The sequence below is a fragment of the Orcinus orca genome, chromosome 13 (genome assembly GCF_937001465.1).
Source record: "Orcinus orca chromosome 13, mOrcOrc1.1, whole genome shotgun sequence".
NCBI classification, from domain to species: Eukaryota; Metazoa; Chordata; class Mammalia; order Artiodactyla; family Delphinidae; genus Orcinus; species Orcinus orca.
The window spans coordinates 83,062,109-83,084,260 of record NC_064571.1 but is presented as its reverse complement, the minus strand read 5'-3'; the positions used below and the strand labels follow the sequence as shown (position 1 = coordinate 83,084,260).

At 43.1% G+C, this 22,152-nt stretch overlaps 1 long non-coding RNA gene across 2 annotated transcripts in view; it reads left to right on the top strand.

Annotated features, from left to right (window-relative positions):
- Positions 1 to 13,078: 13,078 nt before the first annotated feature.
- The window catches only part of LOC125960761 (uncharacterized), a 49,676-nt gene continuing 40,602 nt past the window's right edge, over positions 13,079 to 22,152 (top strand). For both annotated transcript variants that reach the window (XR_007470762.1, XR_007470763.1), the window contains exons 1-2: positions 13,079 to 13,221; positions 13,951 to 14,013. This is a non-coding gene — a long non-coding RNA (uncharacterized LOC125960761). The remainder of the gene's footprint in view (positions 13,222 to 13,950; positions 14,014 to 22,152) is intronic.

The following is a 22,152-nucleotide window of genomic DNA, read 5'->3' as shown; positions in this document are numbered from 1 at the left end:
ACCTCAAAGTTATAAGGATTAAAGGGGTTTATGTCTACAGAATGCTGTGATATAGGAAAGAGATAGTAAATGTTGTTTCCCATGTCCTCCTCCCATCCCAGCCCCAACCCCTGTAAAAAAAAAACAAACAGCCATGTAGAAATGGAATAATAAGGCATATTTTGCAGTGGAGTGGGAAACCTGTGAGATGGCTTGCCCATTTTACCTGACAAACTCTTGGAGCGGGAAGGGTTTGGGAGCTGGGAAGGCAGCTCGTCAAGATTTCCAGTTCACTTCTAGCTCTAAGTCTCACTGGCTCTTTAGGGGACTTTTTATGAGACATCATTCGAATCTTCTCGAATAATCTTTTCAGAGAAAATTGGGATGAAAGATCTGACAAAGGACACCGGGAACGTTTCTGAGGCAAAGACAGTCTGGGAGAGGCAGCAAATATAGAAGATAAGCTACTGTAATTTCTAGGACATTTTGGTGATTTATACAGGCAATGAAGCAGACGGAATATTAGAAATTGGGGCCGCTCCAGGAATGTGGGGCTGCAGCGGTCACACCTCCGTGGCTTCCTTCCCTACAACAGAAATAACGTCGATGCGGACTAGATTCCAGAATAACGTGGAAAGGTCAGGAATGACAGCGGCTTTTGGAATGCTGGTCTCACCAAAATTCCAAGCTTTACTTTCTCCCAAATTTCCGAATCATACTGTGCAGAACCTCAATACTCTGCATTCTTCACCAAGGAAAGGCCTGACAGTATAATATAGTTCAGTGGTGGGGGCTGGAGCATGAATCGGGAGGGAGGAAATGAAAGATCATGGTGGAAAATGCAAACTTCTATGTTTAAGGAAAATGAAAAATTAGTCCATTATGCAGGGCAGCTTGGCAGGCATGGGGCTTAGCAAAGAGTTGCTACTGAAAGAAATGTTTCAGTGGTTTGCGATGACTGTGTACGCCCTATAAATCAACCATGGGACGTAGCTACCAGAAAAATAAATGGAAAAGTAAAATACATTGTGAGAAGCATTATGACTTTTTTTTTTTTTTTTGCGGTGCGCGGGCCTCTCACTGCTGTGGCCTCTCCCGTTGCGGAGCACAGGCTCCGGACGCGCAGGCTCAGCGGCCATGGCTCACGGGCCCAGCCACTCCGCGGCATGTGGGATCTTCCCGGACCGGGGCACGAACCCACGTCCCCTGCATCGGCAGGCGGACTCTCAACCACTGCGCCACCAGGGAATCCCTGCGTTATGACTTTTTAAAGGGAAGTGCTGTTTTTCTTGTGATTTGCATGACCAAGGCTCTAATTAGGGTGTTGTATTCAATGGTGGGGCTACAGGTGGAAAGGAAATGGGTCACATTAATCCAGATGGATCACTGGGGTTTGCCCATGCTGGTCAGTTTGGAGTGGGTTTTTCTCTATATGCTGTTTGGGGAAGTGCTGCTCCTCCCTAAAGAGCCTCAAGGACATGCACACGCTCCATACGTTGTGTTGCAGCACATATCGTACATTAATCTACAGCAGTCATTGACAGACGGTGCCTTTGTGAGCCACGAATTCCTTGCGATCACAGACTGTTTCTTATTTAACTTCCATCCCTGTTGCTCATACAAGAATATTATTAGTCCTCGGGCTTCCCTGGTGGCGCAGTGGTTGAGAGTCCGCCTGCCGATGCAGGGGACGCGGGTTCGTGCCCCGGTCCGGGAGGATCCCACATGCCGCGGAGCGGCTGGACCCGTGAGCCATGGCCGCTGAGCCCGCTCGTCCGGAGCCTGTGCTCCGCAACGGGAGAGGCCACAACGGTGAGAGGCCCGTGTACCGCAAAAAAAAAAAAAAAATTATTAGTCCTGTATACCTGTTTGTTGAGTAAACGGAGAAATGAGAAGCTTTTCAAATGCATTTAATTATTCATCTATTTGTTTGACAAATATTTATTGAGCTTCTACTATGTTCAGGAAGCCATTATGTGACTGCACCAAATGGATCGTGCCTAGACCCTGCCTGGCTTCGTTCTCAGTCTTGCCGAGGTCTCTCATGTGAAGAATGGCTCAAGGAACTGGGTGCTCAGGTTGTAGGAAGCGCTTGGCAGTATTTGAAGAGCTAGATTAGGGTGTTTATTCAGCCTTTGCAACTTCAGAGGGTAAAAATTGGGAAGAAGTTTTCTGATGATAAGAACAGCCCGAGGATATAATGGTTTGCCTTGAAAAAAGGCAAAGTGCGCCAGAGGGGCTGTGTTTGTGGCTGATGCCTGTGAAGCCCAGCTGACCACAGTGGGCGTCTGCCAGAAGACAGAGGGCCATGCTCTGAGGCCTCCTCTGGTCCTAGAGAGTTGTTTTCCCTGAAAAAGTGGTTTTGTAGAACAGACATTTGGTCCCAGGCTCTTAACCTTTTGCTGCTAAAAATAAAACCTAAAGATAAAATGGAATATAAAGTCTGTGTTTCAAGAAAGACTTCTAGGGGCCGCCCTAATAAGATCCAAGAAAGTGTTCAGTCACCTGCTTGGGATACGGTCATGAAGTCACCCCATTTATTTTTGCTTCTCCGAAGATGTAAATCTACTGGGTGTGAAATTTCATAAATGGACACAGCATCTTAAATAGGACACTCTCCAGCCATTGCTTGGAGTCTTGTTGATACATCAGAGCTTGCTTTCAGCAGAGAATATAATTTGAGAGTGAATTTTCTCAAAATATAGCTGTTAATCTCTGTAGGGAGAAGATGTAATAAAGGTGTCCCATAGTCTATATGTTTCTGGGAACAAGAAGCATTTATTCCTTCACTTGTTCAAAAACATATATTGAAAAGAATAATTAATTGCTTACCATGTTTCAAAAATATACCAAACATTTAAAATAGACAATCTAATTCAATTCTCAAAATAATCCTGTAAAGTAAGTATTATTATCATCCCTAGTTTACAGATGAAGGAACTGAGATATCCGAGAGGTTGAAAAACTTGCCCAAGCTTATAGAGCTAGCAAGTGATAGACCTGGGGTGAGAATGCAGGCAGTCAGATTCTAGAGCTGTGCTTTTGGGTTGGGAACAATTTAGGGAAACTGGATGTGGCTGTGCACGTATGCAACAAAAGTTTCCCACGTTCCTAAACTAGGAGCACAGACGCAAGTCACAGCCATTGTCATTAAAGAGCTCATGGATTGTGGGGCAGTTAGAAAGGCAGTGATGATTATAAATATTACCAGGAAAGCACTTTGGGTGGGAAGAGGTTAGGACAGGCGATAGATGTAAAGAAATTCCTTGTGGAAGGACAATTCAAGGTCAGATAAAAAGCAGCAAAGTGTAGGTTAGATGGTGATGAGAGAGGTGGTGGGAGGGTGAGGAATGGTGGCCTGCAAGCGGCTCCCAGGAGATAGAAGATGGGTTTATTGATAACTATCATAAAAGCTTGGAAATGAACAATTCCACAAGAAAAGTATGAGGTGAAGTGCTCTCTGGGACTTGTAAGGAAAACAAAATCATTTCCTGCTGGGGGCAGACACGGGAGGCTTCCTGGAGAAGGTGGTATCTGAGCTGGGCCTTGGGGCTTGTGGACGATTTGGACATGTATAGACATAGATCGTAAGGGTGGCGGGTAGGGGGTCAACCAGAAATGAGTAAAAAGACATAAATGAAGGCGGGGTTATGAACAGCTCATTTTCCAATGTCTTATTCCATTTGGGTTTGACATATACGTACAAGAAAAGAATCTCCTGGAGTGATATTTGTAAGGCATGCATTGGTTTGGATTCCTACCAGTTCTTAATCTGCAGAAGAGAGTTGACTTGTATAGGACACCTGATTATCCATCTTCTGTTAGATGCTTTTTTGGGGTCCAGGGTGGTAAAAGTAGTTCTCAGCCAATATTTGGGTGCTTTGTAGAGAATGCATATTACATTATGGAGATTGGATCTCTGCATTTAATTACAGAATTAGTAACCAGAATACAGGGACTGGGAGAATAGTAGGTTGAAGCAATGGTAGTCATGGAGTAGAAAAAAATTCAGTATTAATTCTGTAAAATTATATGGGTGACAAAGATTCTTTGATTTCTCCTTTATGATGTTTCATTATTTCAGAATGCCCTCAAAATCGAGGACGTTTATTGTATGAATGAATGGATGGATGACAGACTCTTTTAAGGGTTCAAAAAACTGTAGAATTGGGATAAGAGTTGGTTGGTCTTGGGGTTGAAAATGAGGTCCATGGGCCATGCCAGCTGGCTGCCTCCTGGGCGACTGGCAGGTTTGTGGACACCCTTTCACCTCATCCTTCAACTCAAGAACTTTCTGCTCACTCTTTTTCCTCCTACCCTTTCTCTCCTCTCTTCACCTTCCTTTCGTCCCCTCTTTGCAGTATTTTACCTTCTTGCCGCTCTCAGGATACTGTTTGCAAGGGTATGTTCTGTCAGCATTTCCTGTAACTTTAGTCTGACCCAATGTTGAGAAATTTCAAAGATTCTCCAAGGAGATATTGAGTGACTTAGGTTACCTTGCAAGAGTCTGTTAGCTTTTTAATCTCTATGTGACAAGACTAGAGGAGTATAGGAATTTTAGGCATTGGTAACATCTATCTATATCTGTACATACTCATCTATTTATACATACACATACATACTAGGGTATATATATCTCTATATATCAAATGTACATATCTGGTTTGTCCAATTTATTTAATAAATATCTAGTGTATGTATTTGGTGATAGACAGATAATAATCATCCTACTTCCGCTGAGAACCTTGTACATGCAGGTACTTTGCTGGCTCCGTATACATCTCACTCACATTCTCACTGGAAGATAAATCAACTCGTCGTGTTATCAGAGGTTTGCAGTAAATGGTAGAATTGTATTTGGACCTTGTAGGGCTGGTTCCAAAGCCTGCAGTCTTCTCACTTTACCAAATTATATTCCATGAGGACGATGGATGGGAAAAGGAATCTGTAGGTATTTCTCCTCTCAGTGTTTGAGTGCTAACTGCCCAATGCAGTAAAGAGGTCCTGCTGCGGGGGAAGGAGGCCAAGATGGCAGCCCCCACTGGGACCAGCTTGCTGTGTGAACTAGGGTGATCTCGTCACCTCTCTGGGCTTTGATGAAATGATCCTCTGGGGCCCTTCTAGCCCTCACATACCAGGCTTTTTGTTTGATTCCAGAACGTTGTCTCTGCTGAGAGGTAAGCCACTGATGGAGTCACGTAATGCACTCGTTTGTATATTCATGAAGATAAATGCAATTCTTTGCTCACACATGCAAGCTTCACTCCTGCAATAACTAAATAAGACAGTTTTGATGGATTTTAAACTGGTACCTGAAGAGTTACGAAGAGTTTTACATTTGCTGGAAGGTAGAAAGTTCATTAGATATTCTTTCTCACCAACCAGGTCTATGAATTCTTTTTACTCCTTGGGTTAGTTTCCTGGCATTTCTCAACACCTGGAAACACATAAAATATGTCATATTTGAGAAATTTGCTAGGCATGTTGCAAAAGTTGGGTGGAAACAATTTAGAAAAAGATATCTCTGTTTACTTGGAAAGAGAAGTGGAACTTGGAAACTTGTAAGTTATTTTGAATTTGAGGGTTTGAATGACATTCCTGTGCTAGAAACCAACGATTCTCTTCTACTTTTTAAAAAAATTTTTTGGCAAAGTTTAAGATTTTGAGCGTGTAAATTTTGAATACACAAGCAGTCTCTTATTTTTGCCCCAGTTCAAATTATTGACTCTGATAGGCCCAACAAAGATAGACTTGATAAAAATAACAAAGTGCTGTTGTTTTTATATCTCAGAAAAACAACATCTATGACTTCTGACAAGTATTTCCTAGAGGGAGTGGGAACGTCCTAGTGTAGCTCGTTAGACAAACACCGTCAGGCTAACCAGTGACCACTTACAGACTTTGCAATACGAATCTGTTTGATTTCGTGGCACCCTGTAGAATCCTACACCTTAACAGCAATATTAAGAAAGTTCCCAACCACCATCTTCTTTTCATTATGAAAGCGGTACCCATTAATTGCATCGAATTTGGAAAATATATTTAACGTGATGACCACAGTAAGACTGAATAGCAGTGACTTTGGGAAAGACATCTTTGTCCAACTACTTCGTGATGGTCTTTTGAAGGCTTTGAGACCAGACTGAACCCCAGCGCGTAGGGAAGGGTTTGCCATTGAGTGAATGTCCCAGTTTTCCATTATTCCCAGAAGATGTAAATCTTGGAGCAAGAAAGGAGGACTCAGGGGAGGGGCCTTATCATGTTTTGTAAGTTGCCTCTTCTGGAACAAATTCCCTGACGTCAGTGGTCAGTCTCTGTGGCACAGAGAAGTATGGTGTGATTTAGTGGTGGGGGACCTGCCACTGTCCTGTTGGGTCAGACGGAAGCCAGGCACCTGGGATCTGGCCTGGAAGGGATGCTCAGTTGACCCTGGACCTGAGGCAGTATCATAAATGATTCTGTCCACAACATTTCCCCTCCTTTGTCTCAGAACGTACCATATCTTCTTGCATGTTGCAGTCTGGGTTTGGTGGTGATTGTAGTATGGCGGCAATACTAGTAATGGTAATGATATTGATGATAATAATACACTCACCTAGTGCCCATTACATTCCAGGTACTATTCTGAATACTAGATGGGAACTCATTTTGTCCTCACAATAACGTTAAGAGTTAGGTACTAATACTTTCCCAGTTTTGCAGCTTAGGAAACAAAAGCCCAGAGAGGGTAAGCAGCTAGCTGAGGGACCCACAGCCGGTAGGTGTTGGAGCTGAGATTTGAGTGCAGGTATTGTAGGGGCACCGTGGGGAACAGAACACGGGCCTGTGCCCCAGGTAGCATGCGGCAGACCTGGGGAAGCTGAGTGAGGTCCTCCCCCTTGAGGTAGAGGGAGGTGGCCGAAGCAGGTGGTAGAAGAGGCCACCTGCACCCAGGAACGAGGGGCTGTCACAGAGTGAGCTGTTGCAGAGGCCACCCGACAGGGGCGCGGGAGAAGAAACAGGGGACTTTATCCCAGAGTACAGTCAAGGAAGCATCTGGAAGCAGCGGGGGCCACTTCAGGGAGATTAAATTCTCACTAACAAGTTGGCATCAGGGCCTCATGGTGTGGGTAATGTATAGAAATGTATAAAACAGAATTAAAATACCACTCAGTTGTCACCACCGAAAGATGACTGCTTTGAACATTTTCGTACATATACATGTTTGTGTGGACGTATACATAAAAACATGTTTTTCCTTGATTTTATATTATAAAAACTTTCAAACATACAGAAAAGTTGAAAGAATTGTATGGTGAACACTCATATAGTTACCATCTAGATTTTCTCGTTATCATTTTGCTGTATTTGCTTTAGCCCATCTCTCTATCTATCCCTCTATCTATTCATCAGTCTACCTTATTTTCTTATTCCTAGTTAGTTGTAGACACCAGTACACTTCATCCCCAAGGACTTCGTATCTGCAGACACACACAGCACACACACACACACATGTATGTATGATGGCTTTTCATGTGACATTGTATTCTAAGCCTTTTTTCCTCTCACTGAAATTTTTTAATGAAGATGGCTTTTAGGGGCTATGGACTAATGAATTGGTGGGGTTCTACCACAAATTATTTCAGCAACCTGAAAAAAGCTTCCCCAGCTACCTCTGCTACCCTCACCCACCCTAGGACACCTGTGCCCATACCCTCTCCCCTCTCTCCTATTACCGGGGAGAACTGCCTGCAAGAGTTTTTGTACCAAGTAGCTGCACAATAAATATGTATTGAATAAATGAATTTAACCGTGCCCATTTGGGGAGCGTTCACCTTTTCCAATTTAGTCCATCATCTATGCAAACACTGCAAGAAATATATTTATTTGCATTCATAAATTGTTTCATAAGACTGGACTTTAAGAAGTGCAATTATTAAATCAAAGGTTATGAGCATTTTAAAGACCTTTGCCTCGTTTTGCCCAACTGTTTTCTAGAATGTCTTTGGGATAGTACTGCTTCTCCATATTTTTGCAGGGTTGATTTTTACAAGTTTTGTAGCCCTTGTGAATTTAGTTCACTCTGTTATGCAAGGAGGTGTGTAAAGACTTAGCTGAAAACCAAAGGTGAGTGTAGGCTACGTGCTGGGAGTGAATGCAGAAGTTTTACTGGATTTTTAAATCCGAGTTATGGGGTCTCTCAAGTGATTTCTCTCACCTCCATCGGAAATCAGGTTCAAAAAGGGACGCTACCTCTCCCATCAGTGGATTCTAGGCCTGGGTTAACATGAATTTGCCTGAGTACGGATGTAGGAACCTGACCTTGGATTCCCAGTGACTGATCTAATGTCTTTGCATCCACTGCTTTTCTGGGTACAGAATGCCAGCCATTTCATCTCAGCAAAGAATGAACACTATTGCACATCAAACTCTTTGCCAATGAAAGACAGCATAAACGCAGAGAATAAGCAGTTTGGTGGTAATGGCTAGGGTGAAGAGGAGCTCCGATATGATTTTGAGAAGCGTGCTCAACGCCTCAGCATACAAATGAACTTTAATCTCCCTGAAGATCAGAACACTTCTTAAATATAACGATCCACTTTCAATTACCTATTAGTGGGAGGCCGGGATCAAAGACAACCGAACTCCAGATATAATTTAAAATGCTCATGTCACCACTGAGATGTGACACTCCTTCTTTTATCAAACGTAAAAAAAAACACCTTTCCCCGGAAGCTCTTAAACCACACAGTTCAGCTGCTAACCACTGAGGCTCACCCTTCTGGATTTCCCCTGCTGTACCATGGTTGAGGTGCTAATTAGCAGGGAAAGTGTCAGCTGGCAGGCAGCCAGAAGGAAGAGCAGAGAAGTCAGAAGACCTGCATGAGCTGCCGGTGGGATAACCTGTGCAAAGCAAAGATGCGCCTCTAAGGAGTTCTGCACTGAAGACCCTCCTCTGCTGAAGGACAATGTCAGGTTGGCAGTGGGCTCCAGCCTCCTCACCTGCTACATAGGGATTATAATCATACCAAGCTCCCCGGCTGGCCCGGAGGAGTAAATAAAATCAGATAAGGGCAGTGGGCTAGGAAGCCATCCTTCCTTGGGTACCCACTTCCTGCCAGGCACTTGGCCATGTTTTTCATTTAATTCTCATGTTGACTTGGTGAGGTAGGCATGACTACCTCTGTTTGATGGATGGGTGAACCATGGCAGGGAAGCTTGCGGAATGTCATAGATCAAGCAGTCTGACCACACTCCAAAGCCGAGCCATAGGGCAGAAGTGACTGGCATTTTGTAGACACTTAATCATGCCTGTTGTTATTGGAGAGCATAGGGGAAAAAAACCCAAATTATACCCTCATTATGACTGTAAACAACATATATTTAAAGTTATTGGGAACCTTTGGGTTCTGATTTTCAACATCTAATTTACCTGCCCTATTTTTTTTTTTTTTAATGAGAATCCAGTCCCTTTCCCCTTCAAGCTTCTAAAGGCCAATCATATTCCTTGCCTCATGGCCCCCTCCTGCATTTTCAAAGCCAGCAGCATCTTCAAATCTTTCTTTTTCTAAAAACATCCTTATTGGAGTATAATTGCTTTACAATGGTGTGTTAGTTTCTGCTTTATAACAAAGTGAATCAGTTATACATATACATATGTCCCCATATCTCTTCCTTCTTGCGTCTCCCTCCCTCCCACCCTCCCTATCCTACGCCTCTAGGTGGTCACAAAGCACCGAGCTGATCTCCCTGTGCTATGCGGCTGCTTCCCACTAGCTCTCTGTTTTACGTTTGGTAGTGTATATATGTCAATACCACTCTCTCACTTTGTCCCAGCTTACCCTTCCCCCTCCCCATATCCTCAAGTCCATTCTCTAGTAGGTCTGTGTCTTTATTCCCATCTTGCCCCTAGGTTCTTCATGACCATTTTTTTTTTCTTAGATTCCATATATATGTGTTAGCGTATGGTATTTGTTTGTCTCTTTCTGACTTACTTCACTCTGTATGACAGACTCTAGGTCCATCCACCTCACTAGAAATGACTCAATTTCGTTTCTTTTTATGGCTGAGGAATATTCCATTGTATATATGTGCCACATCTTCTTTATCCATTCATCTGTTGATGGACACTTAGGTTGCTTCCATGTCCTGGCTATTGCAAATAGAGCTGAAATGAACATTGTGGTACATGACTCTTTTTGAATTATGGTTTTCTCAGGGGATATACCCAGTAGTGGGATTGCTGGGTCATATGGTAGTTCTATTTTTAGTTTTTTAAGGAACCTTCACACTGTTCTCTGTAGTGGCTGTATCAATTTACATTCCCACCAACAGTGCAAGAGGGTTCCCTTTTCTCCACACCCTCTCTAGCAATTATTGTTTGTAGATTTTTTGATAATGGCCATTCTGACCGGTGTGAGATGATATCTCATTGTAGTTTTGATTTGCATTTCTCTAATGATTAGTGATGTTGAGCATTCTTTCATGTGTTTGTTGGCAATCTGTGTACCTTCTTTGGAGAAATGTCTATTTAGGTCTTCTGCCCATTTTTGGATTGGGTTGTTTGTTTTTTTGATATTGAGCTGCATGAGCTGCTTGTAAATTTTGGAGATTAATCCTTTGTCAGTTGCTTCATTTGCAAATATTTTCTCCCATTCTGAGGGTTGTCTTCTCATCTTGTTTATGGTTTTCTTTGCTGTGCAAAAGCTTTGGAGTTTCATTTGTTTTTGTTTTTATTTCCATTTCTCTAGGAGGTGGGTCAAAAAGGATCTTGCTGTGATTTATATCATAGAGTGTTCTGCCTATGTTTTCCTCTAAGAGTTTTATAGTGTCTGGCCTTACATTTAGGTCTTTAATCCATTTTGAGTTTATTTTTTTGTATGGTGTTAGGGAGTGTTCTAATTTCATTCTTTTACATGTAGCTGTCCAGTTTTCCCAGCACCACTTATTGAAGAGGCTGTCTTTTCTCCTGGGTTTATCTCTGGACTTTCTATCCTGTTCCATTGATCTCTATTTCTGTTTCTGTGCCAGTACCATACTGTCTTGACTACTGTAGCTTTGTAGTATAGTCTGAAGTCAGGGAGCCTGATTCCTCCCGCTCCGTTTTTCTTTCTCAAGATTGCTTTGGCTATTCGGGGTCTTTTGTGTTTCCATACAAATTGTGAAATTTTTTGTTCTAGTTCTGTGAAAAATGCCGTTGGTCATTTGATAGGAATTGCATTGAATCTGTAGATTGCTTTGGGTAGTATAGTCATTTTCACAATGTTGATTCTTCCAATCCAAGAACATGGTATATCTCTCCATCTCTTTGTATCATCTTTAATTTCTTTCATCAGTGTCTTATAATTTTCTGCATACAGGTCTTTTGTCTCCTTAGGTAGATTTATTCCTAGATATTTTATTCTTTTTGTTTCAGTGGTAAATGGGAGTGTTTTCTTAATTTCACTTTCAGATTTTTCATCATTAGTGTATAGGAATGCAAGAGATTTCTGTGCGTTAATTTTGTATCCTGCTACTTTACCAAATTCATTGATTAGCTCTAGTAGTTTTCTGGTAGCATCTTTAGGATTCTCTATGTATAGTATCATGTCATCTGCAAACAGTGACAGCTTTACTTCTTTCCGATTTAGATTCCTTTTCTTTCTTTTTCTTCTCTGATTGCTGTGGCTAAAACTTTCAAAACTATGTTGAATAATAATGGTGAGAGTGGACAACCTTGTCTTGTTCCTGATCTTAGTGGGAATACTTTCAGTTTTTCACCATTGAGGACAATGTTGGCTGTGGGTTTGTCATATTTGGCCTTTATTATGTTGAGGTAAGTTTCCTCTATGCCTACTTTCTGGAGGGTTTTTATCATAAATCGGTGTTGAATTTTGTCGAAAGCTTTCTCTGCATCTATTGAGATGATCATATGGTTTTTCTCCTTCAATTTGTTAATATGGTATATCACATTGATTGATTTGCATATATTGGAGAATCCTTGCATTCCTGGGATAAACCCCACTTGATCATGGTGTATGATCCTTTACCTGCCCTATTTTAACCAATTCACATGAACATCTGTTATATAACTAGCACGTGCTTTTATGGTATACAACTTAGGTTACATAAATCTAAAGGCTGCTGACTGCCAGCAGTCTTTAAAATGTAATGAACTGAGAGATTCGCTTTGAGCCTTGGGGCAGGATGGCTTTGGTTTAACCATCTGCTGAGTTCAGCTTTAGGAGGACACATTTGCTGCCGCCCTTCAGTAATCCAACTGAAGCCTGGATTCCAAGCAACTATGGATGCGATTTAAAACTCTAAGAATGATATCAAGTTAAATAAAACAAGGCTTAAACAGAAAGTCCCTGCAAACCCTGTATCCACATTCCATCAGGATGATGTAATGGAGGTTGGACCCAGATGGCCTCTCCCTTTGGGTCCTATGACCACTCCATGGATAGGGAAAGTAACACAGCAGGGACGTGAAGAGAGGTGACTCACAAGAACCCCAAGTCTCAGTGGGATTTTCTGCACCTGAATATACTTAGCCATTGGTGAGTTTCAAGAACAAAGAGGATCTCTGTAAAAAATGCAAAGTAAGAAAAATTTTGGTTAATTGAAGTCAAATTTTGTATTCAAAAGAGAGCAAATTAGAGTTTAGCTTCTTTCTCATCAAAGAGAAAAAGCTCTACATGGATAAAAGCAGCCTAACTTTTAGTCTTGTCTATCTTAGTTAAAACTGGAGCGATAAGATCCAGAGAGGGGAAAGGTTTTGGGGAGCCCTTGTGTTCATTCCTCTCCGTTGGAGCTAAAGCACATATGGGTCACGGCCTTATTGTCCCCAAGCTGGGTGTACATATCAGGTCTGGCCCATACTGTTCCTTCAGATAATTAGAGGCAGATTACGGGACCTACATTGAGTTACTCAATTCCTCTGTAGCTCACATTTTTTTTTCATCAGTAAAATGGGATAATAATGGTACCTACCTCAAAGGGCTGTGTACAGATTAAATGAGTTTTAAATGTTAATTAAATATGCAAATTTAAATTAAATAGTAAATCTCTTGGAACAGATCCAGACACATTGTAGATGCTAAGGGTTTGCTATTCTTCTTCTTACATGTATTACGGAGGCAAGAACATGGTACTAGGTGTGCGTGAAGTCTTTGGAGTCTGACAGGCCTGCACTGGAAACCAGCCCTGTCACACAACACTTCCCCAACCTTGGGCGAGTCACACAAAGCCTCTGAGCCTCTATTTTCCTCATCTGTGAAAATGGTATGTCAATTCCTAGCACAAGTAGCATTATGAGGAAAAGGACAAGATTAAATTAGACAATACATAATAAGCATGGTGTGCAGCACGTGGCTAGTACTCTCAATAAATATTTGTGAAAAAAAGTAAAAAGGATGAAAATTGGATACCTCCATATCCAAAGTACTTTTAAAAATTGAGCATCTACTATGTCCCAAGCAGTCTGTAGTTTAAATATTCCTTACAATTCTGAATGTGTCATGCCTACTTCAAAGACGGTAAATTGGAATTTGAACCCCAAAGTCCTACACTGTCTCTTCTTCCCTGCTTACCCTCTGATCAGTTATATTTGAGCTAGAGTGAGAAGCCCCTGGGGCTTCTAGGACCTGTTCTGCCACTGAGACATCCCAGAGCTTCTCTTGCTTTGAAACATACAGAAGCCACATTTATGCAACCAATGAAACTGTTGTATATAAATCAATTTGTAGGCATTGGGAAAGTATATTGAGAATAATAGAACTTACTCTTTAAAAAATAAAAATCCATTTTGTGAAATTTTATTTGATGAACTAATAATTTACTCAGTTTAAGTTTGTGTGACTCAGCCTTTTCTTGTGTTGGTTTCTGTGGTTCAGCTCATGGTGCATTTTTATGAGTGTGATAGTCCCATTTCCTTTCAGCCCTTACCCCCATCCTTACATCTTTGACTCTGGCTTCGGGCAAGCCACTTGTCTTTTCTCTTATCCTGCCCAGATCGCTGGAGTAGGTGAGGCTCAGACAAGATCATGAACATGAACGCATTTTGAAATTCATGAGGTACAATGCTGATTATTATGATACTATCTGGATGGGTGTAGCTTATGACTTTTCCCTAGGACACTAGTCTTTATTTCTGTTTATTAAGTCCTATTACTGTAGCTTCTGACCACATCTTCATAACCTAACAACTAGATTAACATAAGCTCCTGGGGATGGATCTTGTCTAATTATCCTTTATTTCCAGCAAAGTTGGCACAGGCTAGGGCATAGAGAAGTTTCTTAACAATTTCTTGATACAGAGACTTTCAGGCAATGATGGTGAGATGAAGGTGGATTGCAAAACCCCCCTCTTGATGACCAACTGAAGAAACAAAAGTTGTAACAGCCAAGAAAGATTCAGCAGCAAAGTAATCAAATTCAGAAAGGGGTAAAATGTGATGTTTTATGCTCTGACAGGCAGGTCTAAGGAAGGAAACAGAAGATTCTTGGCACATCTTGGGATAGCTCTGGCCCATGGCTTCCCACCCTCCCCCAGGTCCCCAGAATGTTATAGAGAAAGAAGAGGAATCTAGAAAATTATGTAAGTTCCCATCGGTACTGCTAATCTTCAAGAGAGAAGAATTAGAGGATCCTGAATAAGATAAATCCCACCCCATGAGAGATGCTAGAAGGTTGCTTTCTGCTAGTGGCTGTGAGTTGGGGGATGGAGGAGTTTTCTGGAAGAAATCCCATGACATCTGCAGATGTAGCAGCCACATGCTTAGCACATGCATGTTATGGGAATCCCAAGCTGAAAAAAACCAACATAAAACTGGGTCCTGCCCATTGAAACTTTTGGGGGTGCACACCAGAAGCAAAGGCAGAACTGCTCTGTGTGGACACTTCCACTCAATGTTCAAAATAGATTCTTCTGGAATTTCTTGAGTCTTGCTTTGTGGCTTATTAGATATAAAATTTTGAAACTATTCCGTATGTTCAGGAGAATAAGTGCCTTTTGCCTCATCTTCTCCTGTTTCCACTTAGTTGGGCACTCTCCCAGTCTGGGCACTACCTGCCCTGATTTCTAGTTTACTTGCTTTGGTTTCAGTAGGGGCGCTCTTTCTCTGTCTAGATTGCATGGCCTCAGGGGTGTGATGTAGGACTTATGTCAGCTGACATAAGTCAACTGACATAAGAGTCATAAGAGTCATAAGAGTCATAAGAGTCAACTGACATCTGTTGGATGTTTCCTTGGCTTTAGGCGTGTTCCATATGTCCTTAAATTCTCATGATGACCTGCAAAATTGTCTCAGAGAGATGAAGAAACATGCCCTGGTCACATGGTTAGTAGCAACGCTGAAAATCAAACCCAAGCCTGTGCTCTGCCCATCTTACCGTGTGCTCCGCCATGCTTTCAGGTCAACACCCTGGGCCAGCATTCATTGGATGATGATGGCAGTAGGGCAGAAAAGACGGAATTCTATGCATTACTTGATAAGCAAGAATAAAAGCTTTCCTCACCAAATCTCAGGATGCAACACTGAGAAGAAAACCCTTGGACTCAGAGGACCAATGAAAGGAATGCCCTACCTGGCAGGTGGAAATCTTCAAGAAGGAGATCTTGGAAGCAATATTAGAGGACAGAGTGGCTTTGCAAGCCAGATCTCAGAGCTTCACAGTCAAAGATGTATTGCCTACAGGGTGAAGTTCCTGCTAGTTAGGGAAGCCCACAGGGTTCTTCACAATCTGACCTTTGTCTTGGGGCCCGGCTTCTTTTCCCACTCCTTCCCCTGCCCTGCCCCAGATGGGACAGCTCAGCCCCTCACCATGCTCCTGCCTCCCTCCGTGCCTTTGCTCATGCTGTTTCCCTCTTCTAGAACAATCCCACCCATTCTAAAGGCCCACACTTTGAAAAAGACTACTCTCCTTCAAGGCCAAGCTCAGATGTCTCATAAAAAACCTTCTCTAGGCACATTCCCTCGGATACAAGCTTTGCAAGCGTAGAGATGACATTCTGCTTATCTCTCTGTCTCTAGGGCTTAGCACTATGTGGAATGCACATCAGACCCTAAAGGAAGTGTTTGCTGTTAGGATGGCTGGCTGAATTCCTGACATAGCGCAGAGAGGCAGTGCAGGGCTGGGGAACTAAACTGGGGATTCAGGACTCGAGCCCCGGTCCTCACACAGCTGCTTCTCGGCTTTGTGACCTACTGACCATCAAGACTTAGGTTCCTCATCTATAAAATGAGGAAATGTTAAATCTTGCTCACCAGGTTTACGGGGTACAGAAAAGATAAGGAGTGTGAACTGTAAACTGTGATGCAGAATTGGCAGTGGTTTGAGAAGTAAAGTCCAATATACCAACGTGAAATTAAAGACTGATAAATTACACTACATTAAAATTAAGAAGTTCTGATCCTCAAAAGACACCATAAAAGAAGTGAAAAGACAAGCTACAAGCTAGGAGATGAAACCTGCAACATCAATAACTGACAAAATCCTAGTATTAAGAACTCCTGAAATCTGGGACTTCCCTGGTGGCACAGTGGTTAAGAATCCGCCTGCCAATGCAGGGGGCACGGGTTCGAGCCCTGGTTTGGGAAGATCCCACATGCTGCAGAGCAACCAAGCCCCTGTGCCACAACTACTGAGCCTGCACTCTAGAGCCTGCAAGCCAGAACTACTGAGCCTGCTTGCCGCAACTACTAAAGCCCACGTGCCTAGAGCCTGTGCTACACAACAAGAGAAGCCACCGCAAGGAGAAGCCCGCAAGCCGCAACAAAGTGTAGCCCCCGCTCGCTACAACTAGAGAAAGCCCACGTGCAGCAGCGAAGGCCCAACACAGCCAAAAATAAATAAATTAAAACAACAAAAAAAAGAACTCCTGAAATCAATATGGAAAATCCACCCAATAAATCTGGGCAAAGGCACAGAAGTTTCACAGATGAGGACACATATCTGATGAACAAACATCTGAAGGTAGAAATCAAGACCAATATGAGACACCATTTTGTATCCATTTGAGTGGCAAAATTGAAGAAGTTTGACATTTCTGTTTTGGAAGGAAGATGGGTCAATGGTGTTCCTGCTTCTTTGCTGTGGAAATGTAAACTGCTATAATCATTTTGAAAAGCAATTTGTGATTTTTCATAAATTTGAACATTCACGTACATTAGCACCAAACAATTATCTCCTAGGCATACACGTAAGAGAAAGTCTTGCAGATGTGTACAAGATATGTATCAGAATATTCATAGAAGTACTCTTTCTAATAAAAAGATCAAGTAACCCATGAGTCTATTGACAGGAGAATGAATTGATAAACTAATATAGTCACACAAGAGAATATTACATAACAGTGAAAATGAATGAACTTCAATGACAAACAATCTGGACAAATAATAATAGTGTGATTGTGGACAGAAAAAATACATCTGACACATAGAGTATGATACTAACATGGAGTTAAAGATTAAGAAAACTAAATGATACCTTGTTATGCGTATATGTAAATGCAACATAGTAAGGAATATGAAATTTAGGATGTTGGTTACCTCTGGTGGGAGAAGGGAGGTAGGAAGTTGATATATGTGAGGAACAGAAGATAAATATTATTTAACTGGATATGTTCTAGTTCCTGGCTTAGATGGTAGGGTCATGGAAGTTCTTTATGATTTTAAACAAAAAAGATAAACAAAAGATACAAGGTCATGCAAGTGACCATGCCATGCAAGTGATGCCAATCAGTGTGCCATTGCTGATTCACTTCAGTTCTGTGTATCTTCTCTCGACCACACGTCGTTCATTTTGTTTTCACTCTGTGTGTGTGTGTGTGTGTGTGTGTGTGTGTGTGTGTGTGTGGTTGTGTGTGTGTGTGTATGTGTATTGGCGTGTGCGTGTCCCTGGTGTTTGGGGGAGGGAGTTAGAAAGGGGAAAGTGGAGTGACCCTGGGTCAGTTTGTAATTTACCACAAATGTAGGAGAATGGTCATTCCAAACAACAAAAGATCTGGGGAATTCCCTGGCGGTGCAGTGGTTAGGACCCTGCTCTTTCACTGCCAAGGGTGTGGGTTCAAACCCCGGTCACAGAACTAAGATCCCGCAAATTATGCACAGTGGCCAGAAAGAAAATATGCCAATGAAGTTAATAAAGCCAGCTTGTTTAAAAAACAAACAAACAAATAAACAAACAACGAGCGATCTTGGGAAAGTTACTCCCCTCTGTGCCTCAGTTTCCCTGTCTCTGAAAAAGCGGGTGGACTCAGAGTCTCAGAATTACTGAGTCTCCATGGCTCCTCCTTAACTTTCCTCCCCACTTTGCAGACACCTTTCTCAGGCGTCTCTTCCCTCTGGGTTTGTCTCCCGCATCCCTGCCTCTGAGGCCAGGCCTGGGCAGAACAGCCACATGCAGAATCCTGGCTGCAAATCCACGCTGGCATCGAGTTTTTCTGCCCCGACCGTCCAAGCATGTTTTTTAATTACACAATTTAGTGCCCTGTAAACATGGCCACTGCTTCATGTCCCCACAAATTCTTGGAAACAGCAGCCAGTGAAGATTTGTTTCTAGTCGTGAACCAAATATGAAGGTCACATGATTTTGTGATTTTTTTCTTTACCAAAGAAATATGGGAGGCTTAAACAGGACAACCTTCCAATTAATCCTAAGAACAGCTGCCTTCGAGGTGGGTGAGCCTGAATATTATTTACTTTCCTAGTCATTTATCAAGGAAAAGAAACTGTCCACCGGCCTCCAATAGCTTTAATTCCTAGGAGGCTAAAAAGCAGCACAGCAGGAAGGGCCTCGATACACAGGTGTGATGCAGATTGTTACCTGTGCCCACCTTTGCTCTTGAGTGGAAAGGATGTTGAATGATTGGACCGTGGATGTGGGTGCCCTGACCCGCACACTCACACACACACACACACACACACACACACACACACACACACACACACACACAGAGTGCAGGAGTCAGCAGCCCCCTGCTGGTCACGGAGTTTCTGGGTGCTCAGGAACCCCCCTCCCCCAAAGTGGCCCTGCTCAGATGCCCTTGTAATCGCTCCTGTCTGTCCTTGGTCCCAGCTGCATCATTTGTCTAATTCTTAGCTCCATGGAGCAGCAGGCTTTTCCAGGCAAAAATGTACTTGGTTGGTAGCTTAGCTTAGGAGGGAAGAACTGTAGGAGGACAGACTCAAAGTGGGAGGAACCTGCGGTAGCAAGAGAAATTCAGCAGCAAAGCCAAATTTGCTAATTGACTGGGGACGTAGGGTCAAGAAGGGGGAGCTCTGGGAACTGAAGGGGCACCGGCGTGGGCCAGGCACTGTGCTCAGCACTTGACACTTATTATTTCAGTCTGTGCAGTGCCGTGGAGGGAGGTGTTGTTAACCCTGTGTTATCAGTGTGATCCTATGCAGTCCTTGGGGACTGCATAACAGGCACTTGGTTCCACGTGGGCACTCGATATAGGTCTGCTGGCTGGCTGGCTGGCTGGCTGGCTGGATGGATGGATGGCTAAAAGGAGGTGAACTTGCCGATCTGCGTGCTAGTTTAAAAATGTGTCTCTACCGTGATGTGGTGTTTTCGAGATCCTGGGAGCACCTCACGCTCTCCCCTGTCTAAGTGGAAAGGAGATCTCTCTTGGTTCAGGTTCCCAGGATACCGCTGGGCCCTGCCTGATGAGAACGAACACAAAGAAGTCCTTCACCTTAGCAGGAAATAGATTCCATAGGGACAGACTGGTGAATTATTTTCCAGAATGGCAAAAACAATGAACTTAGATGGCGACATAGGAATGGAGCTCAAAATATAGCAAAAAGAGGAGAAAGAACGCTTCACAGGGCTGGGCAGATCCAGAGGAATGATCAGGGTGCCACCTGAGAGAGCAAAAATGAGGCCGTCTTATAGATTCTCTGCCTGGAAGGTGACTCTGGAATTTTTGTGCCAGTTCTCAGAGAAGGAAAGGGAGAAAGGTCTTGTGTACCTGGAAGGGATGCATTCAGGGTCACTCTTCTGGAGGGCATGGTTGTCACTGGCTTCAGACCAGACACAGTGTCCTAAGCAGAGTGTTTCTCTCCTAGACCCTCTTCCTTGGTGATTCCAGCCCATACCCTCAACTCTTACACACCTCATGAGGGCTCCCAAATCTCCGGAATCAGCCCAGATCGTTCTCTTGGGCTTTTGACTCATACATCCAACTGTCTCTGCCTCCTTATTCACCTAAGACTTCATGTCTGAATTGCGTTCCTCATCTTCCTCCAAACCTGAGTCTGCTCTGATCTCTGGAACTGTTACCAATTCCCATTCACCTGCGCTAGCATTCTGATGTCATCTTGGATTAGTCAGGGCTCCCCAGAGAAACAGAACCAATTGGATGTGTATATTTAAAAAGATTTATTGGGCTTCCCTGGGGACGCAGTGGTTGAGAGTCCGCCTGTCGATGCAGGGGACACGGGTTCGTGCCCCGGTCCGGGAAGATCCCACATGCCGCAGAGTGGCTGGGCCCGTGAGCCATGGCCGCTGAGCCTGTGCTCCGCAACGGGAGAGGCCACAGCGGTGAGAGGCCCGCGTGGGCCTCTCACCGCTGTGGTGAGAAAAAAAAAAAAGATTTTTATACAAAATTGGCTCATGCAATTATAGAGACTAAGATGTCCCAAGATCTTCAGGGTCACTCAGCTGGCAGGCTTGAGCCCCAGGGAAAGACAATGTTTCAGTTTGAGTCAAAAGGCAGGAAAAGGCCAACATCCTAGTCTGAAAGCCATCAGGCAGAAAGAATTCTTTCTTACTCAGGAGGGTCAGCCTTTTTGTTCTATTTAGACCTTTAACTGATTGGATGAGGCCCACTCAGATTAAGGAGGGCAATCTGCTTTACTCAGTCTATGGACTAAAGCGTTAATCTCATGCCAAAACACCCTCCCAGAAACACCTAGAATAACATTCGACTATATATCTGAGTGCCCTGTGGCCCAGTCAAGCTGACATATCAAATTAGCCATCACATCTTCCCAAACACACGTTTTCATCATCATATTTATTCTTGTCTACACTTTTTTGATAATATCTCCCCTATCTGTCCTTTCTCCCATACCTGCAGAGATGGCCACAGGGTCACCAAGCACATTCCAACAGGGATATCCTGCCCCTCCACCCTCAGTGTCCAACCTCGTCACTGCCCCTGCATGAGACCTAAAACGGGTCACATGCCTCACCTTTCACGTTCAATGTCTTCCTGTCCCTCTCTTTCCTACAAAATAACAGCCAAGCTCTCTGCATGGCATTCACAACCCTTTTGCACTCTAGTCCCAACTTATTTCAGCCTTTCCAGTTCATTCCCACAGGTGCTCGTCATTGCTCATCCACTCCTATCCTTCTATTTCTTCACGAGATTTCCACATTCTTGAGAATACTCCTTGCTCGTTTTGTACCTTCAGGAGCTGATATGCAACCAACCAGCCAGTCCTTTCTGCTCCCAGATTGAAACAAGCCACTCACAGCTCTTTGCGTTTTGACCCATTGGCCTCCTGGCACTGACGCTGGCGTGTTCGGTCTCTTGTAATTGTGTGCACATGCCTCATTCTTGAAGACACGATTGATATGTGGGACCCTGCATCTCTATGTGTTGTAGTTTAATGCAAGTTCTCCCAGCAAAGAATGGGATTCGAGTCAGGAAGCCCTGAGCTCGAGCCCTACTGTATTAATTTCTAGCTGTGTGATGCGGAGAGGGTTCCTTAATTTCTCTGAACCACAGTTCCTTTATCTGTACAGTGGTGCTTAAAAACTTTCTTCCAGGGTTGTGACTATTAGAGAATGTATGTGCAGAAATGCTCAAACAGTGTCTGGCTCCTGGTATACATAAAAAACTTTTGTTTGATCAAAGGAAAAGTGAACTGATAACCGCTCTCTTCTAACATTTCATTTAGTCATCACCTATTGAATATTCATTTTTCATGCATGATTTTCTCCCCATTTTAGTTTGGTTTTCCTCAGTGTACTCTATCTTTGACATAATTTTTGGGAGGATTTGAATTTTTGTTAAATGTTACTCCTCTCTCTCTCTCTCTCTCTCTTTTAATGGCTGATTACCCAGCCTGAATTTTCACTTGAGAGTGTGTAAGGACCGGTGTTACACTTTTAAGCCTTAAAAGTATACAGTCTGCTGTAGCCAACCACCAGTTAAGGCTGTTTCACTAGGGGTGTGGTTTCCATAAAACAAGAGGGGTG